This window comes from Engystomops pustulosus, chromosome 6 (genome assembly GCF_040894005.1).
Source record: "Engystomops pustulosus chromosome 6, aEngPut4.maternal, whole genome shotgun sequence".
Taxonomy (NCBI): Eukaryota; Metazoa; Chordata; class Amphibia; order Anura; family Leptodactylidae; genus Engystomops; species Engystomops pustulosus.
This window is the reverse complement of record NC_092416.1, coordinates 41,886,248-41,905,657: the sequence shown is the minus strand read 5'-3', so window position 1 is coordinate 41,905,657 and position 19,410 is coordinate 41,886,248. Positions and strand designations below refer to the sequence as shown.

Here is a 19,410-nt window from a genome sequence, read left to right as displayed (position 1 = left end):
AATTTGTTAAAGATTTTACAATTAAAAAATTTAATGAACAGCCATCCGTGCTCGCCAGTTATTGTTCATGATGATTATAACCTATTAGGAAGGATCATAAAAATTCCGCAAAATGATGATTCTATTGTTTAAGCCAAGTTTATTAGGCATCTTTAGAGAACTGATAATGAGGGAAGGATGTGTGTTAAATAATGATGCTATAGCAACATTTTAATTGAAAGCTCCCACAGGGAAACAGTTCTGTACGAGAATTGAGCGTAGTGGCCAAAAAACAAATCTTTATGTGTATCAATGGATCCCTGTGAATTGGAGTGTTCAGCATTTGGAGGTAAATTTGTCCATATAATTTAATTTTCCTTCATTATTTAAATCTATGGCATTGTTTGCTAAATAAATAATTGAAATTCCTAACAGAAAGTTATGCTTATAGGTATTTCATTAACTTAAAAAATTAATTTTCTTAAAGGGGCTCTCTCAGACCCTGTGTTACATACAAATAAATGTAAGCAAGCCTTTCTTGAGAAAAACTGTAGCCAGAATGCAGAGATATTTTTATTTGAATTCACATTTAGATTACTATTTTGCTGCACAATGGACAATGTGGTCTTTCTCAGATGACTGCCTTATGCATTCTTGTAATGTAACATATGTGCTAGTGTCATCCTTTCTCCACAGAGTATGGTGAGGATACACTAATTGGGTTGCTATGTTTCCCATATTAGTTTGCTGAATACCTTGATTGATTTGCACCACACCCAGCACTCTCCTGCAGCTCGGCTCTGTTATTTATGATGTCTGCATTCTGTTATTTTGACCTTCTGCCTGTATTATGACTTTCCTTCTGCCTTGCATTTTTGTACTGCATTTGTCCTCTTTCTCGTGATGTGGCTCTTGAAGACTATTCTTCTATTTTTGTTTTGTCTTCATGTTTTGCACTTTGACACAGGGAGGGAACATCTCCTAGTTGGCCCTTACCACCTAATGAAACATGTTGTTCATCTCAGGGCCAACTGTTTCTGTCCTAATCTTTAGTCTAATCTTTGCCAGACCCTGCATTACACCTTGGCTGTAATTCAGAGTGCTCTGCTTCTCCTTTGATGCTGGGATGGAGTAGGTGAAATAGACTTTCTACCTATATCAATTTTGCCCTAAAATACTAATTTGCATATTTGAAGCAAATATGAAGGCTGAGAGAAGGTGATGGGTGGTTGTAATGGAGCATTGTTATTCCTGTGGAAGTGAAGCATTGAAGCCCCCTCATACACCAAAAATCTCTAGCCTCATTTACATATTTCTAAAGTGAAGTCACAGAAAGAGCAGTGAGACAATAAAAATGATGCTATGGGTGAGTAAAGCTCTACTTAACATAGCAGTTAGTTCGGGTACATAAATCATGGTGACTGATTCCCTAATGTGGCTCAGTGTCATTTAAAAAAAAAAAATACAATTCTGTGTAAAACATTTTTAGTAGCTGTTTCTTCCATTTTTGTGTAAAGCTTGTTACCAGTTTCCACTAAAGAACTCAGATGAGCCCAATTTTTATTGATTTTATTTTTATTTTAAAACGTCTGCATGGCAGTCTTTGGTTGTACTACAATTACAGATCAAAGGGCTATTTTTGAGTGCATATGTTGCAACATGTACATAGTGGTGGGCAGAGGCCCTCTACAGTACTGCTATTTTACCCATTTTGAGCAATATCTAAAAAAAAAATCCTTCTCCCTCCCTCAAAAATACCCTTAAAGTGAACATCTCACTAAGTGAATTGCTTAGAAACCACCAAATGTTCCTAATATGGGCTGTTTAATGATATTCACGCCCGACTAGCAGGTACGCAGTGCTGAAGAGGATTGAAAGCAGTGCATGCGCAGTGTGCATGTGCAGTGTGCCGTGTGCATGCGCAGTGTGCAGAACCGGAGCGGAGATGACAGACAAGCTGTGAATGTGCATGATTTGAAAAAAGACAAAATGAAGAAGAGCTAGGAGGCAGAGCAGATAGCACCTCCACTGCGGTAAGGAGGGGGGTGTTACCTGACGAGGTGGCCTTAAGAGTGGCTGCTTGCTTGGCTGTTCTTCCCCAAACCCCACCCCTCCTAACTGGTAGCAGTCTGTGAATATAACTTTATTTTTCTGGATAAAAGAAGGCCCTGTATAAGACATGTGCATATGTCCACAGTCCATATAAGGTACATTTGGTGATTTATAAGCAATTTGCATGGTGACAGTTTCCCTTTAAGTCAAATAAAAGCCACATAACATTTTCATTTTACTTTGAACCATCCAGTGAACAAAGTGTTGCAATTCCATAAAAATAACAAAGACATAAACTTTTAAACTTCCTATACAAATGGACTTGAAAGTGTTGAACTTTTTGAACCCTTCCCTTGAGATTTTACCTTGTGTATAACATAGGTTCCAATTTACATTTAAGTAAAGCAGTAAATCACGACTGCGGCTCAGGAGTCCATAAAGTAATAGAATTCCACTGGGATGAATCCTTATACCAGTGTATTTTTCTCTGACTGTGCATCCAATATGCCAAAAGTACATACTCAGGGGCTTTGGGGATAGCTTTGTTTTATCATGTAATATGCTGACATTGTATCCTTTACCTGAACGCATCTAGTAGCAGCTGTTAGAAACGTCAGCAGTCACAATGATTTACATCAACAGCATGGCTTTTATTTTGTACTGCACAGTTCTCCATCAATGAGTCACAAAACTATTCTGAAAGATTCAGCATGTTGAGGCTAAAATGTATTCATTTCAATAATTTCATACCATGTGGCTTATTTACTGCGCTTGCTATCATGCAACAGAAATCGCGGGGGGGGGGGGGAGAGGGGGAGGTCGTACCGTCGGACGATCTGCCCATCAATAAATGGACTAATAATTACTTGTAAATAGACATAACATAATTGTTATATAGTGTTTGATTTGTAACATAATGTAAGTAAATGTAACAGGGCCTATCCACTAATGGAGATGACAATATCATTTAAAGCTGACCAATGAGCTCTATTTATATTTTGTACCATTTTAATTGGGTTTTTACAAAATTTTAAAAATTGTATTTAATATAAATATATCAACTGGGCTTTTGTGTGGGCATACATTGTAAATAAATATCTACCAACCCCTTCTTTATACACAGAAACAGCAAGCTTTAATGTTTTTTTTAAAGAGGTATCACTGTTATTAACAAAAATACAGCATTTCACAGATATAATTCTAACCTGTCTTTATCAGTCCTGCTGTTTCCAATTTTAGTTGTCCCTGGATCCGACTGTAAATCTTCTGACTTAAATCTTCTGACTACGGTCGGATTCTTCTCAAAAATAGCTTCTCTTTGTCTGCACACTGCTCTATGCCTCCTCTCCCTCTTTCATGCATTACAAAACAAGCTCAGACACAGGCACTTCCTGCCGCCAAGCAGCTGTGTGCAGAGGCTTACTCTACATGCTACAGACAGATAAGGTCTTTATAACAGAACTGACTTTGCTTTTTTTATAAGGTGAGTTAGCAGAGCTGAGAGTGTCATTGTCATCTTTCTTTTTTCTATATGTCACATACTAGTAGAGTGTTGAGAAACTAAATAAAAATGTAGATAAACCCTGGATTCTGATCATCTAAGCACATTGTAAGCACACAGCATCTCATACCAGAGAGGAATCATGAAGTGTCTACTTACAGACACAATGGTATTTTACACTGACCATCACTGAGTTATAGGAGCTAAAACAGCAATAACACTGAGTAAAATTGTAAAGGAAGAGGTTAAAAATGATCTTTGTTGCGTAAACATCCCTAGGGGATTAAAATTTGAGAATTTTCTTTCATAGGCAAACCCATTTAAATGGGAAAGGTGGCGATATTAGTGGTAGTCGCTCATCTAAACTCCTTTAATTACACCTAGACATAGGTCTAAAGTTTAAAAGAACACACAACAAAATACTTGTCGTTATATGTCTATTTATCCCCTAGTTTCCCCTACCTTCGACTAGAGAAAAATGAAAAAAATAAATATAAATGTACTACATTATACAACACATACATGAATAGGCTTACATGGAGCTGCAGGAGATAAAAAAAGGTGTCCGCCCAAAGAATTGGTGGAAATCAAATAAATGACCCCCATTGTTTTAGGACAACTTCTTCCAAATATTACAAAAATTATATTATAGATCATTCAATGTCTTCAGAAATTACTGACCTTGCTACTGTGGAAATTCAAGTCTCTCCATTGTTTTCATGACTCCTGCAAATTAAGAAATAGAAAAAAAAATCTTTAAAATAAAAATCATAATTGCTTTGATTCAGTAAAATTAGAAATTCTGGAACAACTCTTAGAATATACCCTATGGGGGATATTTATCATGATAGGCCCGCCGCCGCATTTTTCACAGTGCGATACATTAAGCTGGTGAAAAGTTGCCGGCAGGATCAAGAGTGCAGATGAGGGCACAGTAACGCCCCATTCCGGCCTACTCTCAGCCAGCCATGCCCTCTGCTCGGCCAGCCACATGCCCCCCTTCCTAGGGATTGGGGCAAATAATCACAATAAGGGCCCTGATAAATATGCCCCTCACAGTGACTGGTACTTATAAATCAGTTTCATATTTTAACTTTCTATTCTATTAGTTAGTTTAGTTTATACAAAATAACGAAAAGATGGCAACATTTTTTTGGATCATTTTTAATCATTAGTTGTACCAGAATTCTGACGCGTTAGCTTTGATGGAGTTTTGAAGGAAGAAGTTGTGTTTTTTAAAGACTGTTTAACATTTTTTTCTTCCTCTTCTTTAACATAGTGTTCTTTAGGTAACAGTTGCACAAATCTCCACCATTGTTTGTGTCATATTTTTACCTACTGCTATGCAGGGATTGAAGATTCCTTCCAGCATAGAAGCTACTGACATTTTGCTACAAGCAACCCTTAGGTATAAACACACTTCTTTAGTTTAATAAAGTTAATAAAGTTCTATGAAACGGCAATGAGTTTGCATTTTGAACCACTACTGTCTTTCATTCTGGTAAATTAACTTGAGACCTAGAAAGTTAGTAAAAAAAGAAATAAAAATGTTCACAAAATCACTTTGTATAGCAGACAGTCCTAGATAAATGCAAGTAACCCAGGGCTGTCTGACCTTATACCCTATAATCTAGCTGACTGTCATATATTTGCACATATCTGGAATAGTTATAGCAGTAAACAGTAGAAAACATATTTCAGAAAATAAAGTTGCAATTCTTTTTTCCTGACAAATAAAATGTGTACAAAAACATTGACATTTGTTTCATGAAATAGCCCCTACCAAGTGTAACGTTTATATTTCAACACATGTTAAAAGGGTTGACCAAGAATTAGTATCGATGGCTTATTAAATTTCCCAATACATTTTTATTTTATATTTAAATTAGTTTAAATATATGAACAATATAAAAAAAATTATTTATGTTCTCAAGACCAAATATGTCTTGGGCATCAAAGAGCTAAGTAACTCTTTATGTTGCAAGAGTTTGGTCTTAGTTTTTTTGTTGACATCGTTCATGTTCATATTATCTAATGTCACAATTTACTGTGGTTAACCGATCATAGCTTCTAGTGCCTAATAGGATTTAGAATGTTTTAATACAATTAAAATGAAACAAAAAAATAAATATTTATTAAAAATGAAAGTCCATTGCTTCACTCGTTTCAGGTCCTCCTATACCACAAGATAATGAATTGCATTTTCCTTGGATTTCCTCTTCCATTAAATACCTAGGTTTTAGCATTTCCTCCACCCAATTATCATGGTATGACCTAAACTATGTCCCAACCATAATTTAATTTCCCTACGCAGTAAAAAAAATGGAGAGTACCATACATTTCCATGAGCTATGCCCATGAACTTCATCTTCAGACTCTCTTACTTGTAAACCTTCTTGCAGGCTTCCGCTCCCTTCTCCACTCCCCAATCCCCTGAGAGATTTAGCATGGTTTGAGAAGTTAATAATAATAATATAATAATAATCTTTATTTATATAGCGTCATCAAATTCCGTAGCGCTTTGCAAATCATAGGGGACATCTACAACTATATTACATTACAAAGAACAAACAGTCATATGGAACAATAGGAGTGAGGGCCCTGCTCACAAGAGCTTACAGTCTATGAGGATGAGGGGGTGACACAAGAGGTTGTATACTGGTTCAGCCATTCTTTATAAGAGAACAATATAAAATAATTTAATAAATAATTTACTAAACAACGATGTTGCTGCTTGAACCAGCCATCAGCTGCCATCTTATTTACAGGGTCCTAGGTGAAAACGACTGCAGAGAAGCTTGTAACTTGGTATATATCTGCTGTTTGGCAGATAGATAACAGATGGGAGATAGGACATAGGATGGATTAGTAAAGGGAGAGTTGACATTTCAAGCAGTTAGCGAGTGTAATAGGCTTGCCTAAAGAGATGGGTTTTAAGAGCACGTTTGAAGCTTTGGAGGGTGGGTATTAGTCTTAGAGCCCGGGGAAGGGCATTCCAGAGAATTGGAGCAACTCGGGAGAAGTCCTGGAGACTTGCATGAGAGGTTCGAAATATGGGAGAGATTAATCTAATATCACTGTCAGATCGAAGAGTACGGGAAGGGTGATAGACTGAGAGGAGAGAAGAGAGATAAGGAGGTGCAGCATTATTCACAGCTTTGTGGATAAGGGTTATTATTTTAAAGTGAATACGGAAGGAGACAGGTAGCCAGTGCAGTGATTAGCACAAACTGGAGGCATCCGTGTAGCGTTTGGCCTGAAAGACGAGCCTGACTGCTGCATTAAGAATAGATTGAAGAGGAGAGAGTTTAGTGAGTAGAAGGCCGATTAATAGGGAGTTACAGTAGTCTAGTCGAGAGTGAATAAGTGCAACAATTAGCATTTTAGAAGTTTCAAATGTCAGAAACGGATGGATTCTGGAGATGTTTCTGAGATGCATACAGCATAAGCAAGCAAGAGATTGAATATATGGTAAAAAGGAGAGGTCAGAGTCCAGCACAACCCCAAGACAGCGGGCCTGCTGCCTTAGTGCTATAGTGATCCCACAGACCGAGATGGAGAAGTCAGGGTTGGGTTGGTTAGTAGATGATGGAAAGACAAGAAGTTCAGTCTTAGAAAGATTAAGTTTCAAGAAGAGAGAGGACATGATGTTAGAGACAGCAGAGAGACATTCACTAGTGTTCTGGATTAAGGCAGGGGTGATGTTACGTGCAGAAGTATATAGCTGGGTGTCATCAGCATAAAGATTATACTGGAAACCAAATCTGCTGATGGTTTGTCCAATGGGGGCAGTATAGAGAGAGAAGAGAAGAGGACCTAGGACTGAGCCCTGAGGAACCCCGACACTGAGAGGAAGATGAGAAGAGAAAGATCCAGAAAAGGAGACACTGAAAGTGCGGTCAGAGAGATAGGAAGAAAATCAAGAGAGTGCAGTGTCCTTTAGGCCAATGGAGTGAAGCATCCTGAGGAGGAGCTGGTGGTCCACAGTAACAAACGCTTCTTATAGATCCAGGAGAATGAGGAGAGAATAGTCACCTTTGGATTTTGCAGTGAGGAGATCATTGGAGACTTTAGAAAGAACAGTTTCAGTGGAATACATAGAGCAGAAACCACCACGTCCAACAGCCACCTCGCACAATGATCTCCAAACTTCACAAATTCTTGATCAATAACACAGCCAACAAACTTCCCAGCTATATTAACACATGGGAGAAATTAACTTCTAAGAAACTAGCTACAAACTGGTTAGTAAGTAGTATATAACTTCAGTAGTACTACACAAATACTGTCCTACCATTCCTGACACCCTTCTGGTGCTGCATTACACCACATGGCACATATGAGCATAAGTGGCTAAGATGCAACAAGATACGCCCCTACTGGCCAAAAGTTGAAAAAGCATGAAGAAGGTTTACCCTGACTCGCCTTAACTAATGGCCAATTTCATATTCCTAAACTTAAATCAAACCCTCCATAAAACTTACTTTAATCGACAGCTCTGGGTATAACTACACCTATCCTAATTTCTCTCCACTGGCCATCAGAACAATCACTCATTTGTTAAATGGAAAAACAAAGCCTTCCAAATCTGCTGACGCAAAGAACTATCATCTCTATATCTACCTAATCATCGTAAGCACATAAAGGTTTGTTCCTTATGGTCTTCTTGTGCCTCCCTCCAGCAAAACCTTAATCTTTATAGTTGTTTTAATCTTTATAGCTGCTTTCTCACTCTACTTTATCCTGTTCTTTCATGCAATTTTGCCCTACCATCCACCGACTAACTTTAGAATACATCTAAAAATAAACTATCCCCCTCTTTCCCCTTCCCCACATCAAGTCATTTGCCTAAACACCTGCTATCCCCTGCCACAAATACACTCTATCCTAAAAGATTTTTGTTCTGCCACATAGTCACGATCTGTAATTTTTAAAGTATATTCACATTGGTGCTATTTTTCAGATTAGTGATTTTTTACTGGACCCATTTTGGCTAATGGACACATACAGATTGGTTATCTCTTCCTTACTTAAGGGATTTTTAATCCAACATTGGATTAGTGGAAAAAAAATTTGAAGTTTGAAATGACTCATTGACTTCTATATTTTGGATTACTTGACCTTTGGTTGTTTTCTGAACATCTGTTTCCATTGTGTACTGCATCCTCTTCTTGGTTCTGACCCGAATTTGTTGACTACTCTTCTATATTTGTGTTCTCCAGTATTTGTCTCTGTCATTGTCCTTGTCTATCCTTCCAGACAATCCAATCCTGTATGTAGTTCCTTGGAACACCTTTACCTCTAAAAGCCATACTTCAAACTCTATAATCATGAAAAGTTTCAAGTAACATACTTTGCAGCTCTTTTTTTAATAACATTGATCCCTCTAAATCTTTATATTTATTAGATACTAATTGAATATATGAATTTAAATTAGTCAAAGATGTTGTCCTCAAAGACATAATGTTACAGGGATTTTACCATAGCAATTCACTATAATTTAAACTGACTGAAATAAATTAAATTAGTAAGCTAATCAATGTTGTGGAGAAGGACAGAGATTTTAGCAGACTTAGAAGTTGCACTCCATGTTCTAGGGGTTGTTTAAGGTCATCTTCTCAACACTTACTCTATAGCATCTGCTAACACTGTAAAGAGTACCAACTTTTACGGTTCAGGTCCTCTGGACCTGACCCGGTGCTTTATCAGAAGGTCGTGTCTGGCTCAACGCAGAGCCAGCAACACCTGTGATTGGCGCTGGGCTGATTTCAGGCATTAAAGGGGTATTCTCATCTGGGCACTCACATTCAGTTTCATTAATCTGCCATATGTAAACATTTCTTTAATTGGATGTTATTAAAAATAAAGTTCCTGTGTAATAATAATTTCTCAGAAATTTAGTGATATGGTCCCTTAGAAACGAGATAGCTTCCTCGGATACGGCCACCTATGATGGATTGAGTGCACAAAGAAACAAAAGGTTATTGTATATAAAATGTCCGGGAGTTACATATCCCACATCCGTCCTGTGGTAATGATTGCTGAAGCCTGGTGGTCCGGCAGGACTCTATAGCGCAAGTCTGGCCACCGCTGCCAGAGTGTGACGGGGTCGTATCCGAGGAAGCAGATCTGGTTTCTAAGGGACAACATAACTACATTTATGAGAAATTATCTTCACACGGGAACATTTTTTTATTTAACATCCAATTGAAGAAATGTTTACATATGGCAAATGAATTTAATTAAATGTAAATGCCTTGATGGGAATACCCCTTTAAGTCTTTAAATGCCACTTGGAAAGCTACAGCGGATTAATGCAAGAATCTAAGTAATCCATTTACTTTTAAGATATTCTTTTCATCAATAAAATCTAATTTCTGCTGTTCACATTTCTTTTTTTTAAGAGGCATCAAAAAGAGGGCTCTAGCAGCCTAGTGGTTCCTCTAAGAATGTCCATACCTGGTTGTGAAAATTAAGTCTAAGGAACAAGCCTACATTAACTTTTTCCTTCTTTTCAGTTTGGATACTTGGCATACCAACGGGAAGCCTTTTTTTCTATTGTCATGGGGTTTTCTTTCCTATAAATATTACATTCTTTAGGTATTTGAAGACTCCTATTTTGCTTGAGACGCTGTATATATAGTATTGTATATAAGCTTAATTGTATTTAATTACCATATTATGTATGGCTATTTCGACACATGCCACTAATAAATTTGCTCATATTTTCCTACTGTTCTTTTCCTGTTAAAAATGTTGCTAATTTATGCAAATTAGGCTGAAGTGCTTTGGGGGGCAATAGCAGAGTTCCTCAGGGTTCCAGCTCCACAGCAGTAACAGTGACCCCTACTACTCTTCCACTGCCCAGAGCTTTCTCTCATTCTCTTCCTTCAGCTATGTCACTCTGAAGTTCAGAAAGATCTGGAATTGGAGCTCTGTGATTCTTTGTCAAAGAACTTTGGCCTATTTTGCATATTTCTATGGTGAAGCTTTGACATGGGAGGAGCATCTGGATAAAACTATGGGTGGCATGTGTGGGTATAGCCCCAGATAAATGTATAAAGTACAAACAAAAACACATATCACATACAAGCAGATAAAAACACTTAAAATGACACCAAACGGTGTAAAACACAGCCCGGGGCTAAAGAGTAAGTAGCCGTAACAGCGGTCTGCTACCAAACATAAATCGGTTGTATCAAAGTGAAATTTCAGGACATATATATACATACATATATATATAGCAATGACCAGTATACAAATATGATAGTATCTAACACACGCCTACATGGTGAAGCCAGATACAATACCCAAATTGTATCCACACAAGAACCAAAGAGATGAAGGCATGAGCCGAACCAGGGGACAGGGGATTCAGACTCAAGATGATGGATTCCCTTTAAGACTGAAATTTATACAAGCAGTTAGTAGATTTGTCCTAAATTTTATTTGCGTATAAATACTCCTAGCAAGGAAGTATCAGTGAGAATTCGTTGTCCACAACTCGAAGTAGTGGAGAAAGGTTAAATGGTTTACAAAGCATTTCAGTTCTGTTCTGGCTGCCTATGTGGTTGTCTTGGATTTCCAGCTAGCGAACATGCAAGCTGTCTTTTATAACTGTAATTTCATGCTGAGAGACTCTTTGCTCTTGATTTTCATGAATTTTTAATCAACAAAACAGGCAGGAAATTCAAGCGGACTTGAAATCTCTGTGTCTCCGCTTTCATTTCTCGGATGTAATGCAGTGTATGACGGAGCGCAAGATAACAGCTTTACCATTGAATTTCTCCTTGACTGCACCTGCATGTCAGTGCTCGGTGGGGTATATTTTCTGCACCATATTTACTATAAAATTATTACTTTCTGTTGTGGCTCCTGCCTCCCCGTTAACAGTATATAATGTTATCATATTATAAAGATGATAAAGAATTTTGAAATTGCTTACATTTAAAGGAAACCTGTCAACACATTTCCACAATTACAGCTAGCAACAGGTTTTCATAGAGCGCTATTAACTAGCTGACACCCTTCTGTTAGCTAAAAATTGCTTCCCTTATGTCCACATAAATCAACTTTATTATATTTTATATTTACTTTATATTTGTTATATTACCTGGCATAAGTGGGGGCATTTCCTGCTAAGCAGGCCCCTCCCATCTGCTCCTCCCCATGTCTCATGCCTCTGCTCGGCATGTCATGTGATCAGAGTGATGTAATCAAACGTCCTTTACCCCGTTACATTTTCAACGTCTACCCCATGTATGTATGTGATCATAGAAATATTTATTTTAGGTGGGTTGCATGGCAGGTTCTCTTTAACACTCCAAAAATGGTATTTGGTAACATATTGGGGAAAATTTATTAAGACTGGTTTTACAATTATCCCACTGGATCAATGGCAGCATTATCTATTAAGAGGCTCTGCCCCCTTATTACATCAGCCCCAAACTCTGCCAGTTTGGACATATTTATAACTAATATCCAAATAAATTTTAAATGAGGAGTATTCGGTAAGGAAGGTTTAACCCACTATGAAAAATACAGAAAGACTACAAATCGTGGTTAAAACTTAGCTTTTACTGAAATCGTTTAAAAATGAACAAACAGTAATCTGGCTTCAAAGGAATTGTGAGGACGCACGGTACCCATCTGAAAAAATTAGAGGAAACAAAGCAAGTGTGAGCCTGGTGGTCTCCTTTTACATTTCAGGAGTATTAATGCAGCTTGTACTGAAAGAAGAAGAAAGCTCACCTCTGTGGGCTACACATCTTGATATGTAACTAATTGTAATTACACAATGCATTTCTCCCTTCTAGACTTCCATATTTATATATGGGTCTTTAGCGCACCCCAGTCTTACTTACCTTATCCGCCGGGTACCTTGTCCCCAGAGACGTCCACTACATGTCCGGTGAGGGCATTTCTTGCCCTTTCCGTCTGACCTCAGTGGACGCCTCTGCGCGTGCGCGAACCGCTTACCCGGAGTTCCTGCGGGCAATGTCTTTATTGACATGCGCGCTGGAGCCTCCGGGCGGGCATTAGCATGAGGGCGCTTTCCCTGCCCTCATCGCTTTTCAGGTGCACGCGCACGCCGCACCCGCTGCCGGTCACACTCCCACAACATAGAGTGTGACGCATTGGTAGGGGCGTGGCGTTGGGGGCGGTACTTTTTGACACGCGGTGCGCTTAAATACGAGTCGCACGCCGGATCTGACAGTACCCACTGGTCACTCACTGCGAACGGGGCCGTGTGCACCTGCACCCCCGCAGCATTGCATCGTGTAACTAGCCTTTTTTCCAGGTAATACTGCTACCTATTTGGGTCATTATACTCACACTCCAGTCCTCCGGATGGATATCATTTTTGAGTCTCACCTACTTACCCCTTTTTTCCCCCACTAGGGAAATCTGCACTATTCCTACACACTATGGCTATAGTGTAAGGGATATCTTTACTACCCTAGCACTATTTACCAATGTAGTGTAAGGTAAGAACATATTTTTTGTTACAGGATTTTTATGTTACAGTATATCAGCAATTCTTTCTTTGTTTAACACCTGAATATACATAAGTTACATTGTTTGTCATATTTTCTCCACTAGGGTTTTCCCAACGCTGACCTAATTATCCCCTGATGAGCCCAAAAGGGTGAAACAGGCCCTGTCGGGATTTGGTTGCGCAATTACCCTTAGGACATACTCTTTGCTTTTTGTCTTTAAAGACCATTCAACATACCACTTGTACAAACGTACAATTGACTGGGACGTTACCTCTAGACTAGGTCCATTTATAGGGCTAGATATCTAGGGTAAGGTTCTGGTCGGGGTTCGTGGTCAATTAGGGCCACAACCCCGAGGTTAGGTTTTTAGGGTGTTCTAGAACTTTGACCTAGGGCATTAACAGGGAGAGTGTTAGTCATGTCTGACGCTTGCCTCCTATGCCTCTAGTCACAGCACCCTATTTTTTCCTCCTTTTTCTTTCTACACTCTCTATGGACATAGGGTGCCCGTATTTACCTTATTGACCATTTGTTTGTGGCACCTCTACGGAGTCACATCCGGAAACCTGAGTGTAGATACGAACCTTCCACATATCAAGATGTGTAGCCCACAGAGGTGAGCTTTCTTCTTCTTTCAGTACAAGCTGCATTAATACTCCTGAAATGTAAAAGGAGACCACCAGGCTCACACTTGCTTTGTTTCCTCTAATTTTTTCAGATGGGTACCGTGCGTCCTCACAATTCCTTTGAAGCCAGATTACTGTTCATTCCATATTTATAACTAGTCTGAACTGGCACTGTTTTCTTCCAATGTACGCTGGTTTTCTGGCAGAGACTATAGTAAAACTAGTAGACAGTCACAATAACTAGAAGAAACTCTGTACACTCTGTGGGTAAAGTTCAGTATTTCTATATCTGTGACCAGTTATAGATAAATCTGAAAAAGCAATTTAATATACAGCAGTTTACGGCTGTAATTGACAGTCTCCCGCTGTGGTTATTTCTACAATATCTATTATTTCACACTTGGAGTTGAACCTTCCCCATGACCCTAAGATCCACAGTGGGATTTAGTCAAATGTTAAGAGAACTGAAGCAGTGAATGTTTGCACAGATGTTGCTAGGGTATTTTATCTATCTGAACACTGGCCTCAAAGCAAATGTCAACCCTATACACAGTCACTAAATAATGTGATGGAATAATACCACAACGCCAAAACTACATAAAGTGCTTAACGGAAATCTACCACCAGGATTAAGTATTGTAAACCGGGTACACTTACATGAATGTGTGTGCCCCCTCTGGCAGGATCTGCTCTTCTTTTAGGTTGTTATGTCCTGGTTTTAAAAAAAAGCCTTTTAAAATTTAACAAATGAGCCTGAAGGGCTCTGGGTTCCATAGGTGTTAATGAGTCTGATAGCCCCTCAGACTCATCTGCTTAGTTTACAATAATATATATATACTGTGGTGGATGTAATTTAACTAGTGATGAGCGAGTATACTCGTCCGAACTTGATGCTCGGTCGAGTATTAGCATACTCGGACCGGCTCGTTGCTCGGACGAGTATTTGCCCTGCTCGATAACGAGCATTTAATTAAAAAAAAAGAAGTGAAGAACAATAAAAAAATACAATTAAAACATTTAATTTAATCGTTTAATTGAAGAAAAGAGTGAAATAACACAGTGCAGAATAGATTGCAGATGTTCGGGAACATCTGCGATCTGTTCCGGAGACACGCGTGCAGAACGGTGTTCTCCGCAATAGTATTTGAAGAACAATATGTGTGAAGAACAGCTTGCAGATGTTTCCAAACATCTGCAAGTTGTTCTCTACACATATTGTTCTTCAAATACTATTGTGGAGAACACCGTTCTGCACGCGTGTCTCCGGAACAGATCGCAGATGTTCCCGAACATCTGCAATCTGTTCTGCACTGTGTTATTTCACTGTGCTCGGTCAGTTTGTAATTTTACTGAAAAATGCTCGGGTCTCCCATTGATTTAAATGGGGCTCGTTACTCGAAACGAGCACTCGAGCATTGGGAAATGTTCGGTTCGAGTAACGAGCACCCGAGCATTTTAGTGCTCGCTCATCTCTAAATTTAACCCTTTCACGACTGCCAAACATCCTCATGCACATACACTGTGCCGATAGGACATGCATAGACCCCATGACAGTGGCGTATTAAAACAGCTATCTTCCACACCGCTGCACCGGGGAACAGTTCTGTGTCACATTAAAGATGTCAAACTCGCCTTTAATACTGCACCAAGACTGTGTTTCGGGTTGCCAGGGGATCAGAGAGATCCATTTTTAAAATTACTGTCAGAAATGCATTTTTTATATTCAGTTCCCAATCCCAAGTGTAACTTGTAGTGGAAGAAAAAACATTTCATTAAATGTTGACATATACCAATAGCCAATCTCTAAAGAAACTAGAGTTCTTCTCGCAAAAAGTCCTTGTATCTATAGAAATATTGTTATAGAAATAAATGTATGTAAAAAAAAGAACTGGATTGTGGTAAAAAAGGACATTTGGTACATGCATCCTACATAGCACCGTATAGGGTATAATTACATGGAGAAAACACTAGTCCGAAAAACCAGATGAATTTCATGGCTTTGGAATGAATTGCAAATAGCCGAGGCTACGCAACGAGGTCATAGCAGTTGGTCGTAAAGCTCAACAGGTCCTCAACGGGTCTTCCAACACCAAAATCATGACAATTAGAATATAAGGATTTTTTTCTACATATACAAGAGGTATCAGTTGATTGACCAGGCAGATTTGAGAAGTATTTCCACAATGATCCTGACAAATTTTCTGTGATAGCACCAGAAATAAAAAGTTTTTAAAAACTTTTAAACTTAAAAAAACTTTTAAAAGTGGATTTTCCTAGTATAGGCCATATTCAGTATTGGGAAAAAAAATGTACATATGAATGTAAAATTATGGACTTCTAGATATAAATGAATGAAATAATATAAAGCAGAACCTGGTACAGATGGTTTCTAATAAAACTGACTCGATTAAGATCACAGCCTGCAGAATCCATCTTTTCTCCTCTCTGTACTTATTTGTTGACTGACAACATTGTAATAAAGAGTGTCAGATGTGGGAAGAACAATAACTTTCTATGTGGGCTGATTTCTCATTTGCTATTGTGTTTTCTTCTATGGAGTTTTTATACTGCAGTTTACAGTTTTCCGTTCTGTTCTTTATTATCTGTGTGATGAATGCTTCGGTTTGATGTGTTAGGATGTTAGTACTAATGGATTGTTTTATCACCTAATGTGCATTTTACACGGTGCTTAGGGCCTTCAGACTCTCCTGGAATTGTACATGAATTATAGAAATTTATCAGTGAGCAAAGTATAGGTAACAAGAGAATCTAAGTACTTTGTGCCCCTGTGATATTTTAGGGTGGTTATATATGTGGCCAAAACGTACAAAATACCATTTTGGTAATTGGCATCTAATGTGAAATTTTATTTTATAGTTCATTAATACTAAGTGTCCTATCTGCAGGTATTTATTTTTATTAAGCAAGAGCAGTGTGCATAATGTTATATCTGCAGGCAGTATGTCATACACCAAGAAAAGATGAGTAGATTGCATATAATTGCCTGCATGCAGGCAACATATTATAGAGCAGGAAGAGCTGAGCAGATTATGCATGGTCTCTTATCCGTCATTATCTAACAGCATGTACATTGTCCTATCTGCAGACAGCGTATCTTAGAGAAGAAAAAGCTATGCAGATTGTGTATAGTGCAATATCTGCAGACAGCATGTTATAGATAGAGCAGAAAGAGCTAAGTAGATCATACATAATGCCCTAAATGCAAACAGCATGTTATAGACCAGGAGGCGTTGAGTAGATTACGCATAGTGTCCTATATGACAGCAATGGGGCAGATTTACTTACCCGCGTTGTCCGATGAGGTTTCTGGTCTGCCGGCATTCACTAAGATCGTGCGCCCGATATCCAGCAGGTGTCGCTGCTGCACCGAGGTCCGCCGGAGTTCACCTTCTTCTTCCCGGTGCATGTGAGTGCTTGATCTTGCGGCACAAATCGTTTTTTAACTTCTGCGGTTTTTCAGAATCCTTCGGGTTGTCCAATTTCTGTTGCGTGAAAGCTGGCACCGATGCACCACAATCCGATCGCGTGCACCAAAATCCCGGAGCCATTCGGCGCAAAATGGAAATATTTGGGAAACCCGACGAAAGTGCGGTGTTCGGACCCTTAGTAAATGAGCCCCAATATGTTATAGAACAGGAGGAGCTGAGCAGAATGTACAGAATGTCCTGTGTGCAGGCAGCATGTTATAGAGCAAGAAGAGCAGATTGTACATAGGGTTCTATCTGCAAAGAGCATGTTATAGAGCAGGAAGGGCTGGGCAGATTGTACAGGAATCGTGCTATACAGCATTAGGAGCTGAACAGAATTGGTTGGTTTTTTTTTACTACACAGGCTTCTTGCTCCAGTTTTTTGAAGATTTTCATGTCAGAATTATTATTGGCTTAGACAGCTTGATAAATGCGGCATATGATGTCTGCATGATGACTTTTTGTTGAAAGCTGCAACAAAGAAAAAGTTGCCATGTTTTGTGTAAATCAAAAGTTAAGAAAATTGTGAGACATTTATACACCAGAAAACTGATGTACCTACAATGATCTATTCCCCCCATGTTGTGTGTTGATGAATGAGTTGGAACTGATCAAATCAATCATGATAGGTAATTGTCAACTACTGTAACTCTACTTATCCTGAAAAGGCTGGCAATCACTGGGTAGTCCCGCCCACTGGACACCTAATCATAGAAAAAGCTGGTGTTTTAAGAAATAAAATAATATTTACTCTGAATATGTTTTACCAAACTGCAGGCAGACCACTGGTGATATACAAGATACATTTTATGTTTGTTCTTAAGTTGAATTAGTATGTAAGTCAGGACAGGTTTGTTTTGTAAGTGTGAATTATGCTTCATTAGAGACACCTTTGATAACTCTAAGGGCTCTTTCAAATTGGCTTTGCTTCTCATGTCTATGGTTCAGTAATTTCTTTGGATGTGTCATAAAGCCATTGATTTCTATTGGTGTTTTCACATTGTCCTGTATTTTCACTGATCCCATGTCCTATTTTTTTTCACGGATGAAAAATTATGAAACTGAGTTTTTTTTTTCATTGCTGAGGCTTACAAAAAAGGTGTGATGTTTTCAAAGCAATGTTAAGCCTTTGGGTCTTTTTGGCAGACACTGAGACAAAACAGAAGAAAAACAGAGACACAATAGAGCCAAAATGAAGACAAAATGGAGACACAACGGAGACACAACACAGACAAAACAGAGCCAAAATGAAGACAAAACGGAGACACAATTGAGACAAAATGGAGACAAAACGAAGACACAACAGAGACAAAATGGAGACAAAATGGAGACCAATTGAAGAAAAAATGGAGACACAACGGAGACAAAACGGAGACAAGGCGGAGACACAACGGAAACACAACGAAAACACAGTGGAGACACAACGGAGACAAAACGGATACACTATGGAGACACAATGGAAATAAAACAGAGACAAAATGAAGACAAAACGAAGACACAACTGAGACAACTCGGAGATAAAATGAAAACAAAGCGGAAGTGAGAACGGAGATAAAACTGATCAGTTGTAAAACACATACACAGCACCAACACCGGTGTGAGAGAGCCCTCATATTTGATCATTGCAGCCTGTGACGAAAATTCTATAATCATCAGAGGTCACAGTGGGCACAGATGTTCGTCTGTAACTAGGGGTCGTCTGTAAGTTTGTATTCTTAAATCGCTGTATACTGTCTGTGTACGTCCATCTGCTGTAATATAACATGATACCAATACAGTACTAACAAAGTTCTAATAAGACAGATAAAACAGGCCTTCTCCGGCTTAACAACATAAGTCAATGGTATTACAAAGGTTTCCATAGTACATCATGAAATTGAAACAAACTTGTCATCCTTATAATTAACCTATTGCCCAGGTGACAAGAGATCCCTCGAAATGGTTACATTGTATCTACAGTGACGAGTCCACAGGACTAGAATAATAGGACCAACTTGTTTATTTATAAATTCATATGTGCCATACGGCTTCACTGCCTCCTCTTCTCTTCAATGAATATTTGCATTGTAAGGGACATTGAAATTCATTACTTATGAGCCCTAATAACAGCTAATTGAAAGCAGCCCTGACAGGCCTGTGAAGTTTAGTTGATTATTCTATGTATTTTTGCTTGCTAGCTGTCAAGGTGTCACAATTTAATTAAATGTTAGGAGCGAATGACTCAAAAGCTGAGATTGTTCGAGGGGGAGGAGGTTTTTTTTTAT

General features: G+C 38.7%; 1 protein-coding gene across 1 annotated transcript in view; it reads right to left on the bottom strand.

The window, feature by feature from the left end:
- DRD2 (dopamine receptor D2) overlaps positions 1 to 19,410 on the bottom strand; it is a 205,624-nt gene that overhangs the window by 99,982 nt on the left and 86,232 nt on the right. The window contains exon 2 of the mRNA XM_072155858.1: positions 4,214 to 4,258. The gene's annotated coding sequence lies outside the window, so the exon portion shown is untranslated. The remainder of the gene's footprint in view (positions 1 to 4,213; positions 4,259 to 19,410) is intronic.